Genomic DNA, 13,034 nt, shown 5'->3' on the forward strand with positions numbered 1-13,034 from the left:
TACCTTCATTTTGCTTATTTCTTTTTTTCCTATATTTAAAATCACAGAAAAATATGTATCTAACAAAAGAACTCAGACCTAATCTTGGAAAGCTGAAGGTAAAAAGTATGGGATTTTAACTTCAGCTGTTATAGTTATTTCCAAATCCTAAAGGATAGAGCAAAATTTCATATCTTACATATGCCTACTGCACAAGCCACTAGTTACAACTGGTTTCAGAAATAAATTATTTTTCCTAGTACAATCTTTTTAAGCTCATCATTCAACACAGTGAAATCATACAAAGCATTTATTAGCTTCAAGGTCTTTTTTGGTTGCACAAAAACCTTCACTTGCACTTGCCATTTTTAAGCAACAGAAACCTAAGAGCTTATAAATCAGTAGGAATGATTAACATTAGAAGAGCTTTTCCAAAAAAATCCAAGGAAAAACAGGAAATTTTTTTCTGCCTTTCTTATTAAAAGAAAAAGAAAGTAAAGGAATGAATGCAATTAGAGTACCATGGTATTTTCAAGTCATCTCCCAGGGCTAGATCAGTCACTAGCACTACATGCTCCTGCAATAAAGAAATGGAAAAGAAAAAAAAAATGCAATGATCTAGAGGAAGAAGAAAGAATCAGTGAGACCAAACTGTAAATTGTACAAACAAAATTTTCTAAATTAGACACCTTATTAAATCTTAAAAGTATGTGTTTCTGCTATAGGGTTTTTTTTCTACATCTTTATTTCCACATAATCTCTAATATTATCCTCTGCACTCAGGAGCCAATTAAACTTCTTGTCATTCTGCACATTTATTTAATAATCTAGAACACAAAATAGCAAAAAGTATCAGTGAAATACCTTTCCTCTTAAGAAAGACAGTGTCAATTCTTAGGCACTTTAAATACAAATTACATACAGAGGCTTCACTGGCTAGAGATACATTCCTAAGTTGAACAGAAAAATTGAGAGGAAAAAAACTCTTCACACAAGTAACTATGCATATCTCGTCCAGCCATGAAACTAAAAAAAAAAAAAAAAAAAAAAAGCATTTCATTTTTATTATGATGTTTTATATCCAAACAGAAAAAAAAGCATCATAAAAGTACAATCCATTAGATGTGCTTGAAATAAAACCATATCCCAACAAGGCTGCCCATCAGCTTTTACCTTATATCGGGTCCTCAAGCTACTACAGAAGCTAGCATACTAGAGACAGTGTCTTTATCGCTGTGAACCAAGTTTGAGAAATACTGTTTCAAAAGCTGTACATTTAGATGTGGTAAACACTTTATCCTTTATGTAAATGGGTATTTTATGTAGACTACAAAGAAAAATGTAAATTGTTTTGTTCTTTATATATGTAAGTCTAGGATATCTATCACCATGGTAGCTTAATGCCAAAGACCTGGCTGGCTGTTATATTCTACTTAGAAAAGTATACAGTGAACATTTTCAGCAATTGATATCTTTGATATTTCAAGCAAATTATACTCAGAGAATACAGTGGAAATTTTTTAAAAAAAAAAAGAAGTATTTTCCCTGAATTGTGGAATCCTCTTTTAGAATCACCATTTTTTTTCTGCTTCAAGCCCTATAAAGACTCTAAACAAAGCAAATGTTCTGTCTTATAAGAAGAAGGAATAGAGACTGGATAGTTAGGCACACTTCAAGTCCCACACTTTCTCTTTACCACAGATAACCTTTAGGCATCATGGTCTAAAATACACAGTAAGAGAAAAATAATCTTTTGCATAATGATAGTGATAGAGATGGAGATGGAGAAAGAGAGCACAGAGATAGAAATATGAGTTAGAAACAAAAACTGTAAGAAAACAGTATAAGTGTTTAGGTTATTCAGTGTGAACATAGAACGCCAGAGTAGCAAGAAGCCTTAGTGATCATGTGGGGTAACCATTTCACTTATACCTAAGAAAATGAGACTCAGGGAGGTTAATTGTCTAGTGGAAGGATTACTGGCTCCTAAACAACAGAACGTAGCCCCTGTTAGCCACCCAACTGTCAGATGTTATCAATATTACACAGGAAAATGGCTATTCAACAATATCAAAAGAATACAAGGACCGGGCAAATAACCTAACGGAACAGGGCAGACCAGGTATGGACATCAGGACATTGGGACATGGTGGGGAAGGTGATGTGCTGTAGAGTTTATGGCCCATCTAAAGAGGGTAAAACTACGTGACTCGAGTGGGTTTTCACCTTGTGGGAATACAGGTCTGTTGTTACTGGATATACTGAATTTTCAAGAGAAGTCAGAAATCCAGATATTTAGTGGAAATCCCCTGATATTTAATTGTGAAAAACTAATTCAAGTTTCTTAGCTTCCACACAGACCTAACATATCTGTAGCCCAGATACTGTCTACAGATTGCTAGCTCATGAACCTTGGTGTACAGCAGCTCAAATGTCCTCAGAAAACCTTTTTATACGTGGTCAATTGGTCAAAAGTTGGTGTCTCTAGTTACTTCATTAAGATAACCAATAGACTTCAGGCTAGGGAACTTTTCAGTGAAACCTCTTTAAGATGGTTGGTATAATTTGCCTTCATTTTCCCTTCTCAGCTTTCCTTGATGGCCACCTAATTGTACTGGCTTCTCTAGACTGACAGACAATCCACTTCACAGCCTTATCTTCTTTGGTTTTGCTGAGAGTGAGTTTTGGGAGTTAAGGTTTTTCTGAGTGAAGATTTTATCTCTTTGTCCCCAAAATCAGCAGCCTTGCCTACAAATGCAATTGCATTAGATACTACAAGCAAAGAAAAGATGTCAAATTTTCTTCAGGAAATTATGAATGATGCAGAGATTGCTTTGGAAAGATCTCCTTGGAGAACTGGGAGGGATAATCTCTGTTTGCAAACTGAATGATGTTAGGTGCCATTTCCTATGCACTCACTGTCTGTGTAATACAGCCCAGGCAGGCACAGCCAAAAGAACACAAAGCAATTTCAACCTCATCAAAACCTTCCCACTCCATGTTCCCTGGTTTCTCTCATCTTGCTTCTTTTAAACTCTCTGCTGGCCCTGTCATTAATCCATTCAATAAATAAACACTTACTGAGCACTAACAACAGTGAATATAGACTCCATCCTCAAGGAGCTTAAATTCTAGAGGCAGGGAGAGATATAGATGGACACGGTGAGTGCTGGTAAATGTTTAGCAAGCAGTTCTCCAGGGAGAAGACTCTGACTTGTAGTGTTTGATGATTTGTTATAAATACTCCCACCATAGCTGATTTCAAGCTATCAATGTACATCACTGAAGGCAAAGTTGGGAGAGACATCAGTAACATGCCATTGTATGTTTCCACCATACAGATGTGATCGATGAAAACAATCACAAGAGCATAAATAATAGTAAAACGTAGCAAAGTAATTAGGAAGTGATGAGTTTTTAGTGTTATTACCTAGTTTTTTTAATATAAATTATTTCATTGTAAGTTTATATAATGGAACTTTTAATAATGTCTGTGTTCTTAACAACTAGCTCTAAAAATTACTGAAAATTTAAAATTTGGTTATCTTGGCTTTGTACAAGCACACTACTGGATACAGTTAGATTGATAGATAAATGGATTTTTAATAAAATGAAAAAGAAAGTGATAGATTAGGCAAAAAAAAGGGCGGGGGGAGAGATAAAGAATAATAGAGGAGGTTATCCATTGAAAGAGATCTAAGAATCAGAAACCCTGAGGCTAGAAATGGCCAGCCAATGAGAGAATGTCTTCTACCACATACCCAGTATAATCAATCAGTGCTTTAACATTTCCTGTGACAGCAGCTCCCTCTTTAGTGCCCCACTCCATCTTTGGATATTTCTGACTGAGGGAAAGTATTTCCTTTTATTGAACTAAAATCTATCTTCTTGTACTTGTGGTTTATAAATTGTGCTTTGTTAAGACTTAGGAGTTCTATAAATGGGACCCAAGGATCTCAGAGATCTCAAAGTCTGGTGAGGAGAGGGATGGGAAGTCTGGCTAGAAGGAGACATTTCAGCTTCTGCTCTAAGTAGTTGCACAATTTACACATTTATATAATAGAAATCTTCTTAAACTTGTATTTGAGAAAATAGTTTTATTTTTAAAACCTAGTTGAAAGCCACTTCTATAATTATATGTACTTATTACTTATATATTACTTATTATATACACTTATATATTACATACTTCCACCAATTTATAAATTTCCACAACGATATGTATCTTTGTCTCAGTAAGCACAGGCTAGATTATGCAACAGTAACAAAATGATCCCCAAAGTCTAAGGGCTTTAACATGACAGAAGTTTATTTCTCATTCATGAAATGTTCTGCAAGTCCATGTGACATTGCTTACTTTTGCTCACTTTCACTCATCATAGAGAGTGACAAGGTTACATGTTCAAGGAAGAAGCAGAGAAGGGCATACTTCCTGTGCTCAGAGGAGCAGAACTGAAAACAGTATTGAGCTGCACTAATGCCTAGTACACCCTTCCACTCACTGGACTATATACTACTTATACCCCTAATAACTTTAACCAGGACTATACAAAATTGGATCTTTAAAAGTGACACGTGAAATTCTGACATTTACCATTACTTTAACCTATTATTCCCTATTGAAAACCACCGATTGAAGAAGAAGAAAACTTATCTTTCCACCACTTGTGATTTTGACTTTTAACACTTTCAAAGAGGTTGTCTGTGACTACAATGAGGGAACTTAATGTTGCCATCTGAGAACGAAACCTTCAGAAACAAACCACAAATGGCAAAATTAGTTCTCGGTAGAAATAGCCCACTCCAAAAGATATGTACCTGAGTCTACTCAGGGACTCTCGCTTATTACATTCAACAAATGCTAAATGCTAGAATACTTTCTTTTCTTTCTCTTCTCCCTCTCTAGACTTTTGTTAAGTACTCTCAGCTATTTTACCTCTATTTTGGGGGTTGTGGAAGCTTCTTACCCTTACATTGCAAAATAACCCTCTAGACAAAGGGTTGGTAAACTACAATCCATGGACAGAATCCAACCTACGCCTTGTTTTTGTATGAACCATTAAGAATTGCTTTTGCATTTTGAAAGGGTTATAAAAACAAAAATAAAAATATGCAAAAGTGACCTTCTGCATGGCCTGCAAAGCCTAAATCATTTACTTTCTGGATCTTTTCAGGAAAAATCTGCCTACACTCACTCTAGAACAAAAAGCCCCATATTCACTGGAAATCTATGGTTGAAGTTCAATGATTCCATTAAATTCCATCAGGAAGTTAGGAAGCATGGACAAAAAAATAAATAACTTATCTACTAAAGTTATTTTGCAAGGAAGCATTACAAGGATTTCTGGGTAAACCTAGCTCCAATAAGGCAATTTTTCCAAAATAAGAAGTCTCATGGATTTCTCAGAAATGTGGACTTCGGGAAGGAAAGTTGTCCTGTAGGTGAAGAGTTTGTTAAAACTCAGTAAAGGGGCAAAATTAGCAATTCTTCTGTAAACCAAGCATTCCTACATGTAGATAAGCACAGACATTTTAGGGCAGTCCAGATGTAAAATATGATGAAATTTTAATATGAGTCAGATTTCCATAATGATGATAATATCATCATCATAAGAGCATCACACCCAGTGCCAGAAAGATGTAGTATATAAAAAGAATGAGTAAGAAGTTGTTTTAAAATCTTGGGAAAAGAAATTAAAGGAGAGTCTTGTGAAGCTCATTTCAGGACAGATAACAGAAAAACTCACCAAGAGGTTGTTAAAATTATAGATAGACAGAGAGATAGAGAGATAAGAGAGATAGATAGATAGATAGATAGATAGATAGATAGATAGATAGATAGATAGACAGACAGACAGATAGATAGATATTTTCAAGAAGATTATGGAGAGAATTACAGATGGATGATTCTATCACTTAGGATGTATTCAGGTTCAAATAACAGAAAACTTAATGAACAGTAAACAATAAGACAACTATTTTTCACTTCTACCAAGTGTGGAGGTGGCATTTCCAGGGTTCATTCTGTTGCTTAATAGGATCATCATGAACCAGCCTCTTTCCATTCTTGTGTTCCATACCTCAGCTCAGTGCACTGGCTTTTTGCCCTCGTAGTCACAGAATGACTGCTACAGTTTCATATATAGTTATCACCTCAACAACATCCCAAGAAAGAAGGGAAGGAATGATGCCAATGACCTCTCTTCATATGCCTATCCTTTTCATTGGGAAGAAAATTATCATTCTCAGAAGGTTCTCAATAGTCTTTCCCCAAGTCTCTTTGGGTCACATCCAAGTATCTGGATTTTCAACTTCTAGTGTAAGGGGACAAGACATAAAAGAAGAAAGGGGTAAGAAATACTTTGGAGTTACCAGCCAAGCAGGTCTGCTACTGATCTAAATGATATTGGGAAATTTCATTAAAGAAATATCCACATTCTTCTACTTTCACTCTGAGAGATAGGCTAGGTCTACTGGACCTTTGGTATCATCCAAGGTAACCATTCTAATGATATGGGGTATCACTAAGGAGCCTGATTCATCTGGACTTCTGAACCTGGTCCTCATTATTGCTTGCACACCAGCCCAACTCAGAGACCTGAGGAAGCAGCAGCAAAGTTGCATTCAGAATCAACAGCACAAAAATCTACCAAGAAAACTTTATTGTAAGATGAGATTGTAAAACGACAAGAAAGGTTTTAAACAAGAGAATATATTGGTGAATAAATTGGATATATATGGAATATTTTGGTGGAGACTATATATAAATTTCAATGATGTCATCTCTAAAAATATTTTTTGGAACATTCATGTAGAAATGACTTTAGGGTCAATTTATAAGTCACACAAGGAATTCAGTCTTATTTCTTTCTATTTCTTCATAATTAATCCTTTAATATTTTTTGCATACAGAGCCCTGTCAATATTTTTTATAAGTAAAACTGCCCAGTTGCTTAAAAAGCTTAATCACCAGATTTAATTCCTAATAAATTTAAACTGCTTTCTTTAAGCAGACTCACATTAAAATATTTACTATTTCTCATCACTGAGAATTTTTTTCAAAGTATCTTTCATCTTAAAGGTAGAGTTTATTGTGTAATTTTCAAAACATTTGTCAAAATAAATCAACAATAAAGCCCATGACCTTCTTTCATCTTCACACCAAGCATGTGAAAGATACTCTAGTTAGGAAAAATCATAGACACAACTCATAAGACTCAGTTCTTGGCCTTGAGGAGTTGATCGGTTTAACAGAAAAAGAAAAAAAGAAGACTAAATTCTGAAAGTTGGGTTCTATTTCCACTCCACAATTTCATTCATCCACAAAAAATTACTATCACCTAGTATATAAAAGGCACTGAGATGGGGGTGGGGAAAATGAAGGACTGTACTTTCACGGATTCACTGCCTGGCAAAGACAACAATAACACCAAGTAGAAAGTGGTAAGTAGAATAAAGGAACTATATACAATTACAAAATGTTACAGCAGTGGAGCTCATGGGTGACCAGGCATGAAAGAAGAAATCGTGGTGCTCATGTTGCTATTAACAAGATATTAGGATCGACAGAAGTAAAAGGTATATGATGAAACTAGAGGTACCCAATATGTAGGTAGGTATTAATCAAAAAGTTACAAGAAGTTCAGACTTTATTTGCAGGCAATATGAAGTCAGCAACATTTTCTACAAGGAAGTTGGATAATCAGTCAGAACCAAGTTCCAGGAAGAAGAACCTGGTCAGATGAATTCATGGTGGGAGACCGGATGCTCAGAGACCAGTGAGAGGAGTACTGTAAATAGATGAGATGTTCCGAGGTGATGAGGGCCTGAACATGTGCAGACACAGTAAGAACAATGAGGAAGGGACAGACACAGAGGCAGTTCCTCTCACTCCTGGCTGCTTTCAGAATTACCTGTGGAATTTTAAAAATTCAGATGCATGGCAAAAGAGAACACGAATTCTGCAGAAGAGGAAACAAGAATGGTAAATACACATAAGATAAGATGCTCAGCCTCATTAGTTATCAAGAAAAATTAAAATCACTGTGAGATTCTACTTTACATCCTCCAGTATGAAAACAAAAAACAAAACCAAAACCTTGGGCATTAACGAGTGAAGACAGAAATATGGAACAACACAAATTCTCATGTATGGCTGGGAGTACATGGATACAACCACTATGGGGGGGAAAAAGTGGCATTATTTTGGAAAGTTGAAAATGTAAATGTGAAGATGCAGTCCAGTAATACTGCTCCTAGGTATATGCCGTAAAAAAGTCGTATAATATGTGCCTCTGGGGAAAAAAAGAAAAACAATCTAAATATCCATCCATGGGACAGTGGATGAATCAATTGGGTTGTAGTGGTAAGTGGGGTACTATATTAAATAAATGAGCCACAGCTGTAGGCACCAGCACAGACGAATCTCAAAATGATAATGGAGAATAAAAAAGGCAAGTCACAGAGTATAGACATAAGGTTCAACAAACAAAATTTGACCATATGTTGGTTAGGAAGACACATATCTGTAAGAAAACTACAATGAAACCTAAGGGGAAAATAATTTTAACATTCAGAATAGAAATTTCCCTTGAAGAGAAGGAGAAAGAAATGGTAGACCAGTAGTACTTAAGAGACTTCAGTTCTACTGGTAATGTTCCATCTTTTTGAACTGCGTGGTAGCTTTAAAAAATCATTTTATTATATCCACACTTTATTTTTGTATTTTATATTGTATTTATTCTTCAATATCTATGAAACCTTCATGACTCAAAATAAAGATACTTATACCCCAACATATCCAGGGATGGGTTTTAGGAGCAGTATTTTTAAAAGGCTCCACAGGTGACTCTCACACAGGCTAGGAATCACTGTATTAGGACAGCAAATTTGGCAGGAGGTCAACAATTTTAGGCTGTAGTAAAGGAGTATCAAATGACACTCAGTTGTGAACTTTTATTTCTAGAGAGAGAAACAGGTACCATTAACCAAAACAGGGAATTCAGAAGGAGAACTGGATTAGGAAAAACTATGATCAAGATAAATTTAAGGTACGAATAGGGCCAGGATCATTTGTTGAAGGTAACTGGTTAAAGCAATTAATTTTTCAGTTAATTTTCATTAAATTGAGAACCTTTATCTGTCTGAAGACCAGGACTGGAGAAAGTAGGCTTCTTTAGGAGGTAGCTTCCAGCCCCAAGAACTATTATATGGAATCTATGTAACTTCCCAGGAAAATATGACAAAAGGACTTGTTAAATTGCTTTAAAATTAAAGGATTTTTAAAATAAATCATAACAGGATTAGAACCTCCCAAATTGCCAGTCTCTCTATAAGGGATATTCTTGTGCTTATCTGCATTGGAGGGGATAGCTGTTGCTATGGTAATTACTCTCCTGCAACCTTAAGAATAAAAAGGCTGCTGTTTAAAATGACACACCACTTTATTCTTTCCAAGGGCAGCATGAGCTATGCTCCCTGTGCCTGACCAAGCTGTGTTCAAGTTGGAGTCATCACTAGAGACAAAGTGCCCTGTCTCCTGCTCTGCACGCATCTCTCCTCAATGGATTCACACAAGCTGTAGGGTTTGCAAATTATGGTCAGGGTAGCGGAAATTTTTTTATTAAGTTTTCAAGTAGTTAAATGGATTCTGAGGCTCTGGGGAAAGAAATTTCCCTTGCTGGGGACCTCCATGCATCACTATTAACCCTGATTTATCTTACAGGGATACAGGAAGTGTCCAAAAGTAAATCAGTGCTGATCAAATTATTTCTAACCTCTCTTATCCTGCAAGTTCCTAAGAACTAAAAGTGGATGAGTGAGTCATTATCACTGTAATTATTTCAATTAGTACATCGTCGGAGCTACCACTGATTGTCAATATTCCACATACATTATTATTTATTATAATAAAACATCAAGGTAAACATTATTATCCCTACTTTGTAGATGAAAAAAGTAGGAATCAAAGAGATTAATTTTCCCAGGGTCTCTGCTATCAAGGAGTACAGGCTGAATTAAAAATCGAAATCCAAGAAGTTAAAAAAAAATTTTTTGATCCATCTTACTGAAAACGTGTGCTGTTCCTCTGCTTCTAGATCTCCTCTTCAAGTAATTCTAATTGCCCCCACTGAATCTCTTGTATTAATACACATTTCTGACCACACAGAGTCTAATCTCAAAAGTGAGAAAGCAATGATTCGATTAATCTTTATGATTTCATACTTTACCTTACCCATAAAATAAGATTACTAGAATTTCAAAAAGTACCTATCTAACTTAAATATTTGAAGGTCCACTTTTTTTTCTGTAGAGAATTACTGAGACTAACTGCAGTCATTCAAGGAGATTAATGTGGTTATTCAGGGATAGAATCCATTCTTCATTTTTTTTTTAATTAATTAATTAATTTATTTCTTTTTGGCTGTGTTGGGTCTTCGTTTCTGTACGAGGGCTTTCTCCAGTTGCGGCGAGCGGGGGCCACTCTTCATCGCGGTGCGCGGGCCTCTCACCATCGCGGCCTCTCTTGTTGCGGAGCACAGGCTCCAGACGCGCAGGCTCAGTAGCTGTGGCTCACGGGCCCAGTTGCTCTGGGGCATGTGGGATCCTCCCAGACCAGGGCTCGAACCCGTGTCCCCTGCACTGGCAGGCAGACTCTCAACCACTGAGCCACCAGGGAAGCCCCATTCTTCATTTTTAAAGATATTTCCTTCTGTGTATCTGAGAAAATTTAGAACTAGACCACCTGAATATACTGCAGAGAGAAAAACCTGTATCTCTCCGATACAGGATCTTGACAGCACTCCCACCCCTGATCTCAGTCTCCAAATGCTCTGAAAGATAAATATTGTCACTATCACTTCTGCCTTTTAAAGTCTGATCAAATCTGAAAATACTCACTTATTTGCCCCCTTGGCCTCACGGAAGTATCTGACAGCAAAGACCTTTTCTAACCAAATCTTACAGTCTTTTTTCCTCATCAGTCTCTTTCTATGTTTGATACTGCTCTTGTTCTTTTCCGTCAGAATTTTTTTTCCTTAACCTGATTTCTCTGAAATGATACACTTCTGGCCTTTTTCTACCGCTGAGGTCATTCTTTCTCTTCTTTAATCATCACTGCAGATATTTCCCTGCGCTTTACAGAATAAAAGCAAACACAAGAGAGAATGAGCAGAGAGATATTAGAGAAAGTGTTATTAGTAAGTATCTGAGACTAAGTAATACAAACAGCAAACTCATTCAGAATGGGCTCTGATGTTAGACTAACCAAATCACAGCTCTGGCGCACCTACTAGCTTTGTGACATTCAGTCATTCAGCCACCAAATACTGAGATCTTCAACGTACAGGCATAGTAATAAGTGCTGAATAGGCAGTGGTAAACAAAGTAGTTCCCTGTGGTAGATTATACTAATGTTTGCCAAATATTTCATTTTTCCTCTCTTGGGTGCCATCCTCATAGAAGGATTATATATACCCATCCTGTTGTACAGTACTTAGGAGTGGTCATGTGACTTGCTTTGGTCAATAAAATAGGCATATTCAAAACCCACCATGTGGTTCCATGTCCCTTTTCCTTCTGCTTCCTTGACAACTGGCAACGCTCCAGATGAAGGCTGTTCTGTCAGCAAATAACAACACAATAAATGTGTCTCTAAGCTTCCACCTCCTAGGTGTGTTGCAGGGAATTAAAAGAGTCAATGTACATAAAGTTCCTAACTTTTATACATGAAAGTATTAAACATCCATCACATAACAGGCCCTCAGCTAGTTGAGGGAAACATGGTTTGAGTACTTTGAGTACTTCCCATATTTATACGCAAGACACACAAATAAGGAAAAAACTGCAGTTTTGTATATATGGTGCTGGGAACACAAGGTAGGAATAGATTATTCTGCCAGGTAAAACTAAGCTCATTAAAGGAAAATTAGAAGTTTTCTCCAAAGAAAGAGACAGTAGCAAGAATGAAGGAGGGAAGAGAAAAAAAGCATGAGAAACTAAGAAAAAGCATGAAAAAAGATCACAGCACTCTAGGAAAATTACAAGTAATTTAACAAAGTTAAAGAATAGGATGCAAATATGGAAAGAAGCAAGACGCCTGGGATGGCATTTAAGGGGAGTCTAAGGGGGAAGGGCACCGTGTGCCAGGCCCAGATTTGGCTTTCAACAGGAAAGTAACCACAGCCAGATTTGCATTCCAGAAACATCCCTCAGAAGGCAGTGTTGAGGGTAGAAGAGGCTGAAGCAGAGGCTAGTTAGAAGGCAGCCAAGGCATTCTAGATGAGATGTGATGAGAGCAAAATCAGTGTCAGTGACAGCTGAGCAATGAATTTTAGCTTTGTGTTCTGGTAAATAAAGCAGAAGAGGCCCCCATATTTTTGTCTGACAGAAGAAATCTTACAAGTTTATCTGGAGAAACATTTTCCTGAGGTGCTAATCTTTGAAGAATGACACTAGTATATGGATCCTTCTAAAATGCAAATCCAGTAACACAATGAACATTATGTTTAATTACAATTTTTCAAAAGACATATTCTTGGGCTTCCCTGGTGGCGCAGTGGTTGAGAATCTGCCTGCCAATGCAGGGGACAGGGGTTCGAGCCCTGGTCTGGGAAGATCCCACATGCCGCGGAGCAACTAGGCCCGTGAGCCACAATTGCTGAGCCTGCGCGTCTGGAGCTTGTGCTCCGCAACAAGAGAGGCCGCGATAATGAGAGGCCCGCGCACCGCGATGAAGGGTGGCCCCTACTTGCCGCAACTGGAGAGAGCCCTCGCACAGAAACGAAGACCCAACACAGCCAAAAATAAATAAATAAATAAAATTAAAAAAAAAAAAAAAAAAAGACATATTCTTATATTTATAATGGTAAGATTATAAATTATACTTATTGGTTGTTGAAAAGATAGGGAAGACTAAATATATGAATATAATGCCTAAATAATCCCACTACCAACAGATAGCTATCTTTAATTTTAGTGTGTATTCTTCTAGCCCTTTTTGCTCATTCATATAGATACAGAACACAAACACAATTCTATTTTTTTCTTAAAGTACA

The 13,034-nt window shown here is 36.8% G+C and overlaps 2 protein-coding genes across 3 annotated transcripts in view; both read right to left on the minus strand.

Annotated features, from left to right (window-relative positions):
- PDE4B (phosphodiesterase 4B) overlaps positions 1–13,034 on the minus strand; it is a 592,331-nt gene that overhangs the window by 547,953 nt on the left and 31,344 nt on the right. The window lies entirely within an intron of this gene.
- Positions 10,364–13,034, minus strand: part of LEPROT (leptin receptor overlapping transcript) — a 315,620-nt gene continuing 312,949 nt past the window's right edge. Inside the window, exon 6 of the mRNA XM_082359883.1 lies at positions 10,364–12,829. The gene's annotated coding sequence lies outside the window, so the exon portion shown is untranslated. The remainder of the gene's footprint in view (positions 12,830–13,034) is intronic.

This window comes from Balaenoptera borealis (genome assembly GCF_965194805.1).
Source record: "Balaenoptera borealis genome assembly, chromosome: 1".
NCBI lineage: Eukaryota > Metazoa > Chordata > Mammalia > Artiodactyla > Balaenopteridae > Balaenoptera > Balaenoptera borealis.